The 16,483-nt window shown below is 42.4% G+C and overlaps 1 long non-coding RNA gene across 1 annotated transcript; it reads left to right on the top strand.

The window, feature by feature from the left end:
* The first annotated feature begins 1,821 nt into the window (after positions 1 to 1,821).
* On the top strand, positions 1,822 to 9,148 carry LOC310833898. Its single transcript, XR_014558993.1, has 3 exons — positions 1,822 to 1,948; positions 2,411 to 2,481; positions 9,007 to 9,148. It is a non-coding gene; the product is annotated as an uncharacterized lncRNA (long non-coding RNA).
* Positions 9,149 to 16,483: the final 7,335 nt, after the last annotated feature.

Below are 16,483 nucleotides of genomic sequence, written 5' to 3'. Positions count from 1 at the left end.
CCCGCATCCCCTACAGGAATATATGGGGCTTATATGGGAAGAGATTCTCTCAGACAGTTTTCAGTTCTCTGTATTTCTAAGACCTTGACTCTAGGATGCTGAATTCCAGGTGCCGGGTACCAAATGTTCCACAAAGTGTCCACTGCACTGGTCAGTTTCCTGAAATCAAGGGATGAAATTGCTTAGGACTCAAAGGGGCTTCTCATATCTAGGGTGCTGCTGCATGATATATTTATTGTTCAGATGTGCAATATCAAGCTCAAATGTGTGTGTATGTATAATAATACAGTCAAGAGTGTGGGAATCAGTTGTGATCTTTAGGCCACTACTGGTGGAATGATCTCACTGAGGGCGATGGGATTATTCTGGAGTAAATTATATTAGAGTTATAGCCGGTGCTAATTTTCTCATAAAGAGCCATTTGTATGGTGCTTTCCTTTCTTTTCATGAAATTGATTTGGCTAGCAGCGGGTGGCTTTTGAAGCTGGCTGGTTGCTACTTGTAAAGACATAATATGTTATGGTGATTTCAGAAAATTCTCAGCATTCTTACAGGAGAAAGTTTATAAATGCACAGCAGCTGCCCAGCTGCCATGGACCTGATATCCTCGTTGCCCTCTGGACGTCTTCTGAGCCAATCTGTCGGCGGCGGTGTGTTTACAGAGTACGAACTTCACTTTGTAATCCACCGCAGACCCTTTCATATCAATAGACTGCCGATGTTCCAAGGCTGTCTCTTATCTTTCGGCAAGCATGTCGATAACAAGTGTGAGAAAGGAAAATCGTGCTTCACAAGCTAGAAAAGGAAGGCAATTGTTCTGTTACAAAGACGCAGAGCTAATTTTTAAAACATACGTCTCTTTAGACTGTTGAAGAAGAACAAACAAGAAATTCGCAGATGGGAACTTGCCAGTGCAAGATTTTTCCCCTCCTCCACGGTGAATGTATCTAGATTTTTGGTTCGTAGTAAGGGGATGTTCACAATAAGATGTCTAATCAGCGATAGCCCTTCTGTTCCAGAATTTGTGGTCTGTGAATGAGTGAAGGGAGGCTACAAATTTGCATGTCTGCAATTTTACGATGCAGTGGGGAAGTGGTGGGAGAGGGTTTTGCTATCTGATGCAAACAGAAACCTCTAGATCTCCGAGTGCCTTTTATTTTAATGCACAAGTTAGAAAAATGCAAATAGCATTCATGGGGTTGGTGATGAGGACAGGGGCACACACTGTGATCAAAGCAGGCATGAAGGGAGAATTTAACTCTTCCCTGCTGCAGTCTTGAATAACAGCCTTCCTCTGAGGCTAGTATTTGCTTTTGGGGAAATTCTATTGGCTCCAATGGGTGATTCCCCCTTCCCAACACAAATACCAAGTTTCATTGAAGGAATCTTCTTCAAGGCTGCAACAGGGGATAAAATAAATCTACCATCCAGGCCAGTGGTATGCCCATTATCAGTCTCCCTCAGCTGATGCTATTTGCATTAAAAAATCCTAAGCATCAAACATAAAGATGAGTCTAATTTCACATCTAGCTTGACCTTCAATTGCTCCATTGTTGTTGTTGTTATTGTCTGAGGAAGCTCCTAGCCCACACTATTATGGAGAAGAAGCTGTGAAATGAATGAGAATGCTTACTGAGGGTTCAGAAAGTGGAAACAGGATTCCCAGTGAGGTCCACAATTTCTGATATTTTGAGAGATATGGCTGGAAGGCTGGGCGGGAGGTGGTGGTAGCAAACAGAGTGGCAGGTTTGGGCTTGTTGGGGGACAGCTGATCTGGGTCTCAACTGTATGACATCATCATTATGAGACTCCATCCTTTTAACTGTTGTCTACTCCATAAGCCTTTGTGAAAAGTGAAGCTATATATATTTGGGCGCAGACAGAGAACCTGAGTCGGAATGTGAGACCAACATTCTGCATCAGAAGCAAAGAAAATGGCCAAACGCAGGTTGTATTGTAATGCAGCAAATTACTTGACGTTAAACTCGAGGCAGCTCATAACGTAGTAAGCCATGATCCAATTATGTGTGCTGGGTAACCTTAGAAAAGGCACAATTCCTCAAAGGTACATGGTGGATGTCTGATTCCCAACATTGCCCTAGATTAGATTTACTGGATATCCTGTCTGCTCAGAAAGCTCTAGTGGTTTACAACCCGAAGCCTTGGATGTGCTCCTATAGTTCAGTCGTCCTTTGTCATTTCCAATTGTTATAAATGGAGATGTCTTCAAAATGTAATGAAAGCCGCTGCTTATAAATAACTAAATCATGGCAGCAAAGCCCAGGTGTTCAGATATGTATTATTCACAAAGTAGCCGCTAATGGCAGGAAAATACAAAAGCCTACTGAGGAGTTTTATGTTTTTGTTCCCGTTTGTTAAAACAAGTCATTGTCATGATCCATCCTGACAGGTCCTGGAGTGACATTATAACTGTTCTCCCCTCCCTGAAAATGTTTGGACTACAAAGGACGTTGGCACCAAGTAAGGGGCAACACAGCAGTGTCAAATCGTGTCACTTGCCCGTGGAGCGTGGAAATCTAATATTTCTATATGCTGTTCACTGTAGCAATGGCGGTGGTGGTGGTGGGAATTCTTACTTGGCTAGTGGAGAGACAGTAGCGTTGGATGGATTTGCAGAAAAGCGACGAGGTAAAAAGAAACACATACAAAAATAAAGATTAAAAAATAAAAGACACTACCAGATTAATAAAAAGTACAAAGAAAACTAACAGATATCACCAGATAAAGGCATCAAAATGAAGATTAAAATTAAAAGGCATCACCAGATTCTATCAATATCTATCTTTCCATCTATCTATATCAGGATTGGGGAACCTGTGATTCCAATTCCCATTAGCCCTGGTCAGCATGGCCAATACTTAAGGATGATGGAAATTGTAGTCTGGAGGACCACAACCTTGCCTGCCCTGATCTATACAGTGGTTTTGTTGTTGTTGTTTAGTCATTTAGTCGTGTCCGACTTTTCGTGACCCCATGGACCAGAGCACGCCAGGCACTTCTGCCTTCCACTGCATCCTGCAGTTTAGTCAAACTCATGCTGGTAGCATCGAGAACACTATCCAACCATCTCATCCTCTGTCGTCCCCTTCTCCTTGTGCCCTCCATCTTTCCCAACATCAGGGTCTTTTCCTGGGAGTCTTCTCTTCTCATGAGGTGGCCAAAGTATTGGAGCCTCAGCTTCAGGATCTGTCCTTCCAGTGAGCACTCAGGGCTGATTTCCTTCAGAATGGATAGGTTTGATCTTCTTGCAGTCCATGGGACTCTCAAGAGTCTCCTCCAGCACCATAATTCAAAAGCATCAATTCTTTGGCGATCAGCCTTCTTTCTTAAACTCAGGTTAAGAACTTAATTCATTCCGGAGGTCCGTTCTTAACCTGAAACTGTTCTTAACCTGAGATACCACTTTAGCTAATGGTGCCTCCCACTGCTGCCGTGCTGCTGCTGCGCAATTTCTGTTCTCATCCTGAAGCAAAGTTCTTAACCCGAGGTACTATTTCTGGGTTAGTGGAGTCTGTAACCTGAAGCGTCTGTAACCTGAAGCGCCTGTAACCCGAGGTACCACTGTATATGAGAGAGAGAAAGAGATCAGACTTAATAAAGGTATCCACAGTTTCTTCTAGTTGCAGAGCCTGGAATCAAAGACATGAGCTTTGCTCTGTGCTCAGGACCCTAAGAATACTTTCATGCAAATTGCTCTAAATAGCGGAGCACATTGTAACATACAAATATACCCATTTTCTTAAGAGGTATTGTCATGTAAATGCTAAAAAACACACATAAAAAAACACCACCGCCATTCTGAATCTATTATTATTATTATTATTATTATTGTTATTGTTATTGTTATGATTTGGACAAAAGAAAAGCCGAGTGCTTTGTTCTTCTTGCTTTTGACAACAAATGGGACTGAGGGAAAGTGACTCGCTTATGTGGGTTAAGCGCATGGCGAACAATCTAAAGAGAATATTTACGGCTGGGCTGAAAACAGGGCGGGGGGAGAACGGAATGGTTGGAACAACAAGCTCTTTTATACGGCACAGCGGACAGAATCCCCTATGAGCTGGGAAAGGTTTGGGGAAGAAAGGGAGAAAAGAGGCTGGTGGTGTTTTGTTCCGCAGAGCAGCCTTTGTGGGGAGTAGCAGCTGGGTAAAATGTGTGTGGCTTCATCAGCATCATGAGTTGAAAAGCAGACCCCTGCCAGATAGGATAGTCGCAGCTGTGCAAAGGCTGCTCCATCAGTAGAGCACTTAGAGGCCATCTACTGTGGGCACCTGTTTGCCCCCCAGGTGGTGAAAGTGGAGCTGTTCAAAAGAAAACCTCCAGCAGGCCTCACATCTTATTTTTCTAGTTCTTTTCCCCCTGTCCCCCACTCCCCCCCCGCTTATATATCCCATATTTTAATATTTTGGAGGATGGAGTTGAAGTGGCGTTTCAGCTCCATAATATTCAATCCCCGATATGTGTATCAGAAGCGAGCTGGAGTTTCCTATTAGTTCAAATGTCCCGTATGAAAGGTCCTTTGCGATGAGAGGAATACCTGAAGAGGATTCATTATTTACTCCAAGGGCACATTCAGTGGTACCTCAGGTTAAGTACTTAATTCTGGAGGTCCATGCTTAACCTGAAATGTTCTTAACCTGAAGCACCACTTTAGCTAATGGGGCCTCCTTCTGCCGCCGCGCCACCGGAGCACAATTTTTGTTCTCATCCTGAAGCAAAGTTCTTAACCTGAAGCACTATTTCTGGGTTAGCGGAGTCTGTGACCTGAAGTGTATGTAACCTGAAGCGTATGTAACCCGAGGTATCACAGGTTGTGCGATTAGAGTGGATTTGGTGCTATTGCTCAACAAACTAATTTCCCCTTCCCCTCCCCACAAAACCCCCCACACTTTTTATGATAGGGAATGCAAAATTCACTGGAGGGAGTGGGATGATACTTGCTTGACACATCATATAATCTCTCCATGAACAAATAAGAATGCATGCTCAATAAGTAGCCAGTGTAATCTGACCTCCCGGCAAACTTAGTGCAAAGGAATCAGGGGTGAATGTTCTGCAAACAGGTCCATCAGCTTAAGCTGTCATACCCAATGCAGTAGATCACCATAATGCTTTGGATACAGGCAATTTATTTTCTACTTATCTTGTATGTTTTAGCATCTCTAAGGCAATAACAGGTGGTGGTAGTGAATTCACTTTTAAATGGTTGTTGCCCTTCCTTAGACTGAATGGATTAAATAAACAAAACAATTTGATTATGCAAGCACCGCCATCTTTCATTAGAGGGACCTTAACATGTAAGCACACAAAAGTGTCTGGTTCACATTTTCTTGTTTTTGACGCAATTCTTATTCACTGTTTATAAATCATAATCACCACTGAATCTAGAGGATGGTTTGAAGGCCTCTCTGCTCTCCAGGTGCTAACTCTCGGTGGACAACTTTGAGGCCCTTACTGTTCTCTCTTTTGGGTTGGTCATAGAATCATCCAATGGTAGAGTTGGAAGAGACCCTGAGAATCATCCAGTCCAACCCTCTGCAATGCAGGAATATGCAACTGTCTCATAAGGGGATCAAACATGTTGCAACCTTGGCATTATCAGCACCACACAGCAACCAAATGAGCTATCCAGGAAGCTATTCAGTGGTCTGTGTTTGTCTCAGCTTGTGTCTGGACTAAACATTCTGAGCCCTTGTGTTCTGATTCTATACATGATTTCCAATCACAGAGCATTTCAGGATTTGGGCCTCTGCCATTGGCCCTTAAACTCTGAGTCATGATTCGCAGCTTGGAAGTTTAGACAGCCAATGACATTGTGAGTGGGAGTGGCCCAGGCCTTCAGAAATGTATATAAACAGTTGCTTTGCCCCTGTGGTCCAGTTCTGTTAGTTCAATAGAGGTTCTTGCTGTTATCACTGTGTCTTGCCTCACTGCTTCATTTCTAACCCACAACCTCCTGATCAAATCCCACAATATTTTATACCACAAGTGTTCTGGTGGTTTATTTTTGTTCTGCTTTTGTTGCACTATAGCCCCTCCGGACAGCATTTGGGAAGCATAACAGAACAAACTGAAGTATAACAAATCCACTACTAATGTACTATTATTGTGTCAAGATTATATTGCAGAAATCGCCCACAACAAAACAACCATCTGGAGGCAACCTGACTCTTCGTCCTGTCTTTTGCTCCTCTCTAGAATTAGATGGAAATCAATGTCCCTGTGTGCCTACATAGTTGAAGACTACATTAAGTTATCACAGAAAAGAGCAGATCTATTTCCCTTCCTTTCCCCATTTCTGTCTTTCTGATCTACTGATGCATTACCTGTGGCCATCAAAGCAACCCGGGTGTTCTCAGAAGTCATATAAATGCTGTGCTGTTAACGCAGAAATGTCTATTCGAGAGGGGATGAGCAAATTCGGAAACCAACACACGTCTTCCTTCTAAAATAGAGACATGGCTTGTCATTAATCTAAGACTCCTGAGACGGTGCCCTTGTGTTGTTAAGGTACATTAGTAAATGGTTTGGAGGTCATGTTCTTTTAAATTATGTGTATCTTTTAAAGCATATTTACATTGCTGATCCGGCCGAATCAGTAATGTTTTGCTGCTGTCATTAATGGAAAATCAATTTCCACCTTAAACATATTATGAATTGAAAAGAGAAAAGACTCTTAAGAGGGCCTTTAGAGATGCCTTTTCCATTAGTAAAGTTGTATGTTCACTTCCCTCATGTCCTGTTCAGCTGGATATGTCCCCCTGATACAAGCATTATTTCTGTAACTTTCCTCCCTGATCACGATAGTCATAGGCATGTCTTGCATAGGGCACTGATATAAATTCCAGGCATACTTTTAAGTGCTTAGATTGTAAAGTTTGCTGAGTCAGAACTCTAGAGAGCGGCAGTGACTTAGATGGATGCTCCATATGGAGCAATACCATCCGACACGTGTGAATACCAGAATCCCATGGGTGAAGCCAACTGAGCAGGTCCTTCATACTCATTTGTCTTCCTACCTCTCAGAAAGAATCCTACAATTGGCCTTGCCAGTGAGGTTCTGGAAGCAGGTCCCATGCTTTTATGGGTGTCGTGTGTATGTAAATTCTAACATTTCTCTGATGAAAATAGGGATGTCTTCTTCTTCTTCTTCTTCTTCTTCTTCTTCTTCTTCTTCTTCTTCTTCTTCTTCTTCTTCTTCTTCTTCTTCTTCTTCTTCTTCTTCTTCTTCCAACCCCAACCATCTGAATGTATTGTCCCAGCTACTCTGGACAGCTTGCAACATATATAAAAACATAATAAATAATTAAACATTAAAAAAACTTCCCTATACAGAGCTGCCTTCAGATGTCTTCCAAAAGTTGTATACAGTGGTACCTTGGGTTAAGAACTTAATTCGTTCTGGAGTTCTGTTCTTAACCTGAAACTGTTCTTAACCTGAGATACCACTTTAGCTAATGGGGCCTGCCGCCACATGATTTCTGTTCTCATCCTGAAGCAAAGTTCTTAACCCAAGGTACTACTTCCAGGTTAGCGGAGTCTGTAACCTGAAGCGTCTGTAACCCAAGGTACCACTGTAGTTACGGTACTTATCTCCTTGACTTGGGGGGGGGTAACTCCATCCCTCCAATATTTCTCCAGTGAAAATACAGTTGTCCTAAGGAAAATACAGTTGTCCTAAGGAAAAGTGGAATATTCCAGGATCAGTCAGAAACCGGGATGGCTTCTGTACATCCTGGATTGTCCCTGGAAAATAGGGACACTTGGAGGATCTGTAAATACCTGAACTGGGTACATGAAGCCTAATCACATAGGCCTGTCATATCCAGTCAATGTCTCCTTTATATGACTTGCCACACAATTCTACACTATGTAAAGGTATAAGGTAAAGTACCTCTGGACGGTTAAGTCCAGTCAAAGGCAACTATGGGGTTGTGGCACTCATCTTGCTTTCAGGCTGAGGGACCCAGCGTTTGTCCACAGACAGATTTCCTGGTCATGTGGCCAGCATGACTCAACAACTTCTGGTGCAACGGGACACTGTCACGGAAACCAGAGCGCATGGAAATGTTGTTTACCTTCCCACTGCAGCAGTACCTATTTATCTACTTGCACTGGTGTGCTTTCAAATTGCTAGGTTGTCAGAAGCTGGGACAGAGCAACAGGAGCTCACCCCGTCGCAGGGATTCAAACTGCTGACCTTCCAATTGGCAAGCCCAAGAGGCTCAGTGGTTTAGACCACAGCGCCACCTCCGTTAGCCTGAAAGCAAGATGAGTGCCACAACCCTATAGTCACCTTTGACTGGACTTAACCATCCAGGGATCCTTTACCTTTAGGATCATACAATGAGATGGGGTGAATGGGATCACTGTAGCATACCAAAAATCAAATTATTGTTTGAATTCTGTGTGTGTGTGTGTGAGAGAGAGAGACATGTGCAGCCCTGCAGCTGTCTCAGTGCATGTCACCTGCAGCTGGAAGTCTACACTGATTGCTTCTAAAATGGCTGCCATTTGTGGGGAAAGGTCGTGAGACACAGGGAGAATAGGTCGTGAGAAAATCTAACTAAAGGGAGCCTCTGGAGAAAGTTTGGTCATATAAACACACCACTGTGCTCTAAATCCTTTCCTCATTCCCTCTGCTAAAATGGGACTGTTTATCATCTCACCTAACAACACAGTGTGTCTCCTTCACTCAGAGTACAATGGCTACATCTATTGCCTCCGTTCATTTTCTAGGCATGAGGGCAAATAAGTCCTCCCTTATCTCAAGAGCATCAGATGTTGACAGCTCAACTTATTTTGGAAGGCAAGCCCTCTGTGTGTAATGTCTGACTGTCTGAAAACATGTTTTTCATCAAATCGCCCTATTTCCCTTATTTTAGCAGATGAAAGATCTTCTTCCTGTTCCCAGTGCAGTTTCTTTTCTGCCTGAATATTCTACTGTTTAATTTTCATTCTACCTAATTTTGATTTGATGGGCAGATTGTCTGAACAAGTATGATGTGTCTGATGATGAACTCACATTTATTGAGATATTATAATCTCAATAATCAGTGTTTTTCAAGTCAACACAGATCTTTCCAGAAGAACCTCTTTTCTGTATGTAAGTTTATATGACGGCTAATTTTATGGACATCAGTTTTCATTAATGGCAATGCTTTGGATTTCATTTGGTTTATATTCTTTCATTGAAGAAATACAATAAAATGTTGTGGGAAATAATTGGTTTTAAGCTAGTACTATCCGAAAGTATACAGAACAAGACACAGGTCAAGACTTGTCAAGCATTCTGCATTACTGAATGAGTCCGCCTCTGCAAAACTTAATTCGCACTCAGTATATATTACTCAGTATTCTGGATCTCTTATGACTACTTAGCACATATTATGCATACCTTCCAGGTAAACATTTGCTCTCCATGTCTCACCTTGCGGTTTGGTTAGCTGGTATATAAGCCGCCCCACCTTTTTCCAGAAAGCAATCAAACAGCTTTAGGTTCTGACAGTATCTTAGAATGGTTTTCAACTGTTTTTGAGTGTCTGGATTCGCTTGGCACTGTCTGGCATTCCTGCAGATTTGCAGTGTTGTGCTCCTCAACAAAGACATGGGTTGTGGTGTAAAAAACCCCACCAAAATTATAGAACTGATTGTTGTTGGGGTTTTTTTTTTTTTGTATATTTACAAAATGCATTACAGAAACTGAGGGGAAAGTCATTTACTATGAGATATACAGAACTTTAACTCCTACAAACTGGGTTATTCAGACAGGACTTTGCAGTGTGAATTTTATTTTATTTTTTACCAACCAGTATTTACTGATACTTTTACAGATGGTTTGATTAACCTTACTGTGATTTTGTATGCTGCACACTGTCTTGCTGTAGTTTTATGAAAGTGCACACTATAAATATTTCATTAAGCAAAGATAGAGGTAGATAACATACTGGCAATGTTGGGAGGCTGGCTCTGTCCCAGCATCCCACCTGTTCCTGGCAGATGTGCTTCTTTCTCATAGTGTCTCCGAAAAATTTTACACATCACTTGGGAAGACAGGCGAACTAATGGCAGTGTACTGAAAGAAGCAAAGATCACCAGTGTCAAAGCAATAATTCTTCAACATCAGCTTCATTGGACAGGTCATGTTGTTCGGATGCCTGATTATAGCCTTCCAAAGCAACTACTCTATTCCGAATTTTAAAATGGAAAGCGTAATGCTGGTGGTCAACAAAAGTTTTAAAGACTCTCTCAAGGCAAATCTTAAAAAATGTAGTATAAACACTGACAACTAGGAAACACTAACCTGCGAGCGCTCCTGTTGGAGAACAGCCTTTACCAAAGGTGTCATGGGCTTTGAAGATGCTCGAACTCAGGACGGAAGGGAGAAATGTGCTAAGAGGAAGGCACACTTGGCAGACCCTCACCGTGATTAACTCCCACTTGGAAACCTATGTCCCCACTGTGGAAGGACGTGTGGATCCAGAATTGGCCTCCACAGTCACTTACGGGCTCACTCTTAAGACTGTGTTCATGGAAGACAATCTTACTCAGCTACAAGTGATCGCCAAAGAAGAGGAAGAAGCTTCCTTCTCACAGCTGCACGCTGCAGCTGAAGGAGCCCAGTGAGAAGGAGGCAATGAAGTTCACAGCCATGGATTACAAGGAAACAAAGATATGGAGTTAGGTAGGCTGTTGAGAAGGCAGGCATGTAGGCTGCATACATACTATACATTTGAAGCAATCCCCACAAAGAATCCTGAAAGCTATAGTTTGATAAGGGTGCTGGGAATTGTAGCTCTGTAATGGCTAAACTCTGCTTTTTTCCTAAAAAAAAGTTTAGGGGTACTCTCATTTCCCTACTCATATTGGAATACTGCCCCTCAGTGAGGCCAAGCTTAAGATTCACAAAATGTTTCGGGGTGTGCGTACCCCTGCGTTCCCCTCAGAAAAAAGCAGTGGCTAAACCACAGTTCCTAGAACTTCTGTGGGTGGGGAAGGTGTTTTAATTGTGCTTTAAAAGAAGGGTGTGTATGCAGACTTTGGCTCTGTCTTACTGTGATGGGTGCTTCTGTTTCTCAGAACTTGTGATAAATATTGCAGGATCTCTTTAATCCAATCAGTTGCAAAAAAGGGGACGTTTTCCCCTGCAATCATCACTGGCCATCTCCACACAGCCTGTTAAGTTTACTTTTGCTTTGTGAGCATCCCAGACAGGCGTTTAATCAGAAGTTTCAGTTCCCTGTGTCCAAGTCTATGTTTTGGTTCAGTGCAATTAAACCAAATCTAATCTTAAAATAGGTCTTAATCCCAGATAAAACCAGCATTAGCGCACAGAGAGGTAATTCTTTGCTTTTCAAAGAGCAATAATGACTGAATATTAAAGGCAAACTACATGGAGTCCAATACATCAAACCTCTAATCTACTTAGCAGGATCGTGTTGTATGGTTTACATGGAATTAGAAAGAAATGCAGTCACCATTCCATTGCTTGTGAGGGATACTGTATTCAGTGCAGTCCATGGGATGCTACTTAAAATGCTGTGGTGGTGATTCTTAATAGCTCTAGTCTTGTGAACCAAAATTATTTCAGAAAGTGTCCCTCACTCATACCTGTTATTATCCCAGGCATGTATTAAAGCTGATGTGAGGTAGGGAGAAGGAGTGGTCATTTGGCTACTTCCTATGGTTTATTGAAACAAGCCAGGGAGGAGCCATTGTTTCTGACCATGGCTCATTCAAACTAATCATGGTTATCCTTGTCATATGTAACAACAAACCATGGTTAATTCTAAAACGGAAGCTGCTGCTTCCAATCTCCTCCTCCTAGCTCCTCTTCCCCATCAAGGTGCATAGGACTCAGTTATGGATGGCCATGTTATTTTGTTTGTTTTTTTTAATAAATAATATTTATTAAAGTTTCAAAGAAGTTACAAAAATGAAAAGAAGAAAAAAAGAGAAAAGAAACAAAAAATACAAAATACAGAAACATAAAAAACAATTAAAAACAAATCAGTCTTTCCATGTCTTGTCTTTCACTTGCTTGTTTCCCTGACCTCCTCAAACCTCCCTTTTTTGTATTCTAGTTCAGTAGTTGTTTCAGCAAGTCCTTACCCTTTTTGCTTTTATCTTGATATTTTATCTTAATATATTGTAACTTTACATTTTCACCTGTTAACAATCCATTTTTACATACCCCTTTATAACATTGTTGCTAAAACCACATAACTTCATTTCAGCATCCTTCTAACATTCCTTAATTTTACAGTTTCTGTAAATAGTCTTTAAATTTCTTCCAATCTTCTTCTACCAACTCTTCTCCCTGGTCTCGGATTCTGCCAGTCATTTCCGCCAGTTCCATGTAGTCCATCAACTTCATCTGCCATTCTTCCCGGGTGGGTAAATCTTGTGTGTTCCTGGCCATGTTATTTTGAGGCGGAAAATCACACAAGTGCCTCTCGCTGGGAGCAGAAACATTTTGATAATGGAAAGAAACGATTTGCTTCCTTTGATTCAGTTTGATTCACGTTCAAGATCAGCTGCCTCTAGAAAATGTACATATCCAACCCAAAGGTACTGTGGCCAAGTAATCCATTTCTACCTCTTCTTGTTGAAGATAAAATTTATTATTATTACAAAACCTTATACAGTTTAGACTCGAATGATTAGCTGCATTGCTGCCTCCCATGTTGACAGTCTCTAGACTAAAGAGCAAGGCATGTGAATCTCATCCTTCCCAAAAATTTGCATTTATTGTTCCTGTAACCTTTCTGAAAATAAAAAGGAATCACATCTCTTCCCGCCATCTTCCATTTCTCTTTTTCCCTGTTTAGTCTGTTACTGGGAAGTTGGCTTGTTTCTTTGGAAAAGCAGTATGCCGTTCCAGAAGAGCTTCTATAAAATGTACCACAGTCTGACATTTGCATATCGCTTGGTAGCTGTCCAGTTAGCCGCCAGTTCTAATTCCCAGGCTTAGTTCAGCAAACATTGATCTGCGGCAGCAGGGCTGTTCTCAATGCTCCTCAGACATATTCCCATGCTTTTCCTATGATGGTCCCTCTACATAACTACCATGTTGGTTGGATTAAGATCAAAGCTAGAAAGAAATGAGGACTTGGGTGTTAATTCTCTGTTCTGATGAACTGAACGGAAGAGCTGGTAAAGGCATAGCTGTCAACGTTTCCCCTTTTTTTAAGGGAAATTCCCTTATTCCGAATAGGATTCCTCTCAAGAAAAGGGAAAAGTTGACAGCTATGGGTAAAGGAATGCAGCCTCAACTTTTGCCTTCTGCAAAATGAAAAATGGACTCAAAGTGTGAGCTGTGACTCCCGTCCAAATATAAGGCATTCACACGGAAGTTTATTTCTTTCCACTCAAAAATTCCAGAGTTTCGAAGCATTAGCCATGCCCCACAGTTAAATTAATCAAGGCTTATTTTGGCAAATCCCTGCTCCACCTACTTTTCTGGCAAGCAAGAGCTTAAAAGCAAATGGAGAGGCCTGAAAACTGGAAAATATGATCATCGTGAGTGGTTTATTCAATCTAAAAGGGGAAAAAATCACACCAATGTATACCTTAATTTAAAACGTTCTCAGGCACACAGAACAACGATGTGGCATTTTTTTAAAAAATGGCATTAAACGTATAAGAAAATATAAATCAGGACAGTGACCCATCTAGTTCTCTATCCTTGCAGTGGCCAACCAGATGTCTGTGGGAATGGCACTTTCTTCTCCTTCGGTTTTAAGCAACTGGTACTCAGAAGCATATTGCCTCTGACCGTGGTCATCAAGGGGAGTAGCCACTGATAGACTTAAAGGTAAAGGGACCCCTGACCATTAGGTCCAGTCAGACTCTATTTCTGGGTTAGCGGAGTCTGTAACCTGAAGCGTATGTAACCTGAGGTACCACTGTAGTGAGGGAATGCGTTTCACAAAACACCCTAAGAATTTTGTTTCAGCAACCAGGGAAACCGAATAAAGGTTTCCAATCGTTTTCTAAAATGGTTGGGCAGATGACAAAATGACGTTACATTCAGGAAACAACTGCTTCCCTTCTCTCCTTTTTGGGCATTTATATAAACAGCAGTGTGACTGTTACATAAAGCCAAAGGCTCTCTCCCCTTTATAGCATTTTTCAGTGTTTATCTTATGCCAGCCACAATAAATACCACCACCGCTTCCCTTCCATTTATTTTCAAAGAGTTTATCTACTAGCAGCAGTGTAAATAGGGAAGATAATAATTTATAAACTCTGTGAGACATGTTTGTAAAAAAGTTCTGAAGAACAATCAAAGTGACAGTTAGCATAGGATGTTTACAAGAGCAACTTGTTCCCTGGTTTACAGCGAATACGTTTTCAGGTGTGGTGGCTTATTAACCCTTATAGTTCTTGTTCATTTCCCCAGAATCCAGAAATGACCTCTTCCTTACCTTCAGAACCTGTCGTCCAGAAAGCTTATTATGATCTCATCATGGACACCAAGTGAAAGGGGGTGAACATACCCTCCAACATTTCTCCGATGAAAACAGGAACACACTATTGCAACAAACAATCCTGGGACGCGGGTGGCGCTGTGGGTTAAACCACAGAGTCTCGGACTTGCAGATCAGAAGGTCGGCGGTTCGAATCCCCGTGATGGGGTGAGCTCCTGTTATTCGTTCCCTGCTCCTGCCAACCTAGCAGTTTAAAAGCACGTCAAAGTGCAAGTAGATAAATAGGTACCACTCTGGCGGGAAGGTAAATGGCATTTCCATGCACTGCTCTGGTTTGCCAGAAGCGGCTTAGTCAAGCTGGCCACATGACCCGGAAGCTGTACGCCAGCTCCCTCAGCCAATAAAGCGAGATGAGCGCCGCAACCCCAGAGTCAGTCACGACTGGACCCAATGGTCAGGGGTCCCTTTACCTTTATCCTTGTTGCCTGCCCAGATCTCTCATGCATGCAACTGCATTTCCTGGAACCAAGCACTTTGTTTCAGTGCCTTGTAATTTCAAACATTTTCCAATAAAAATATTAAGCTATTTAGACAGTAAAGTAGTTGCATATTGGCTCATGTGATCATCAGTTGTGGTTGCACAATCCTTAAATGAGCAGTGTAGTGAAAACATGTTAGTTACTGCGGCAATTACCTTGAGCTGTTCAGTATTTATCTAGGCATATGTTCTAGTCAGCCAGTGGAAAAAACCTTTTTTGACTCGTGCAATAATCTAGTCAGTCAGGGGAATAACTGCAGGTTGGTTGCTTCCAGATCAGGTTTGCTGTTGTTTTGTTAGCAATTTAAGAAATCAGGCCACGCTCAGACTTGATACAACCATGATGAAGCTGTCAACAAAGTGTTGTCAAAAATAGATTTCTGCTTTATTGGGGCTAGAAGAACAGGCAGGAAGTAACTTTAAATCCAAATGGGACACTGTTTCCAGTACTGTGCTTACTCAGGAAGTTTGGGAATCAGATCTTTATAAATGGCCCAGAAACTCCTTCCTTTTTGAAGTTAGGCTGAGCAAAATATATTTTTTTTAAAAAAAGATAATGCTGGCAGTGTGGTAACTCAGTAGCGGATTTTTCTTCCTATATTATATTTCCACTCATCTGTCGTCACACTGAGGACAGAGTGTGCCCAGGAGGCCTTCCGATTCTTCCTTTGCTGTCACTGCCACCATTGGGGGGGGGGGGTGAAGGGAATAAAGGGGAGAAGCTCTTTCTCATCTTTGTCCGCGCCTCCTCCCTGCCTCTGGTCCTGCTGAGGGTGATGCAGGTGGCACTATGGTCTAAACAGTAATAGTAATAGTAATTTATTATTTGTATCCTGCCCATCTGGCTGAGTTTCCCCAGCCACTCTGGGCAGCTTCCAACAAAGATTAACAATACATTAAAATGTCACACATTAAAAACTTCCCTGAACAGGGCTGTCTTCAGATGTCTTCTAAAAGTCTGGTAGTCGTTGTTCTCTTTGACATCTGATGGGAGGGCGTTCCACAGGGCAGGTGCCACTACCGAGAAGGCCCTCTGCCTGGTTCCCTGTAGCTTAGCTTCTTGCAGTGGGGGAACCGCCAGAAGGCCCTCAGCGCTGGACCTCAGTGTCCGGGCAGAACGATGGGGGTGGTGACGCTCCTTTAGGTATACTGGGCCGAGGCTGTTTAGGGCTTCTAAAGTTAACCACTGAGCCTCTTGGGCTTATCGATCAGAAGATCGATGGTTCAAATCCCTGGATGCTCTGTCCCAGCTCCTGCCAACCTAGCGGTTCAAAAGCATGCCAATGCAAGTAGATAAATAGGTACTGCTACAGCAGGAAGGTAAATGGCATTTCTGTGCACTCTGGTTTCCCTCACAGTGTTCCGTTGCGCCAGAAGCAGTTTAGTCATGCTGGTTACATGACCCGGAAAGCTGACTGTGGAGAAACGCCGCTTCCCTCGGCCTGAAAGCAAGATGAGCGCCACAACCCTATAGTCACCTTTGACTGTCCAG

Source organism: Podarcis gaigeae, assembly GCF_964106915.1.
Source record: "Podarcis gaigeae genome assembly, chromosome: 1".
NCBI lineage: Eukaryota > Metazoa > Chordata > Lepidosauria > Squamata > Lacertidae > Podarcis > Podarcis gaigeae.
Note: the sequence above shows the minus strand (reverse complement) of the source record. Positions and strands in the feature narration are given on the sequence as shown.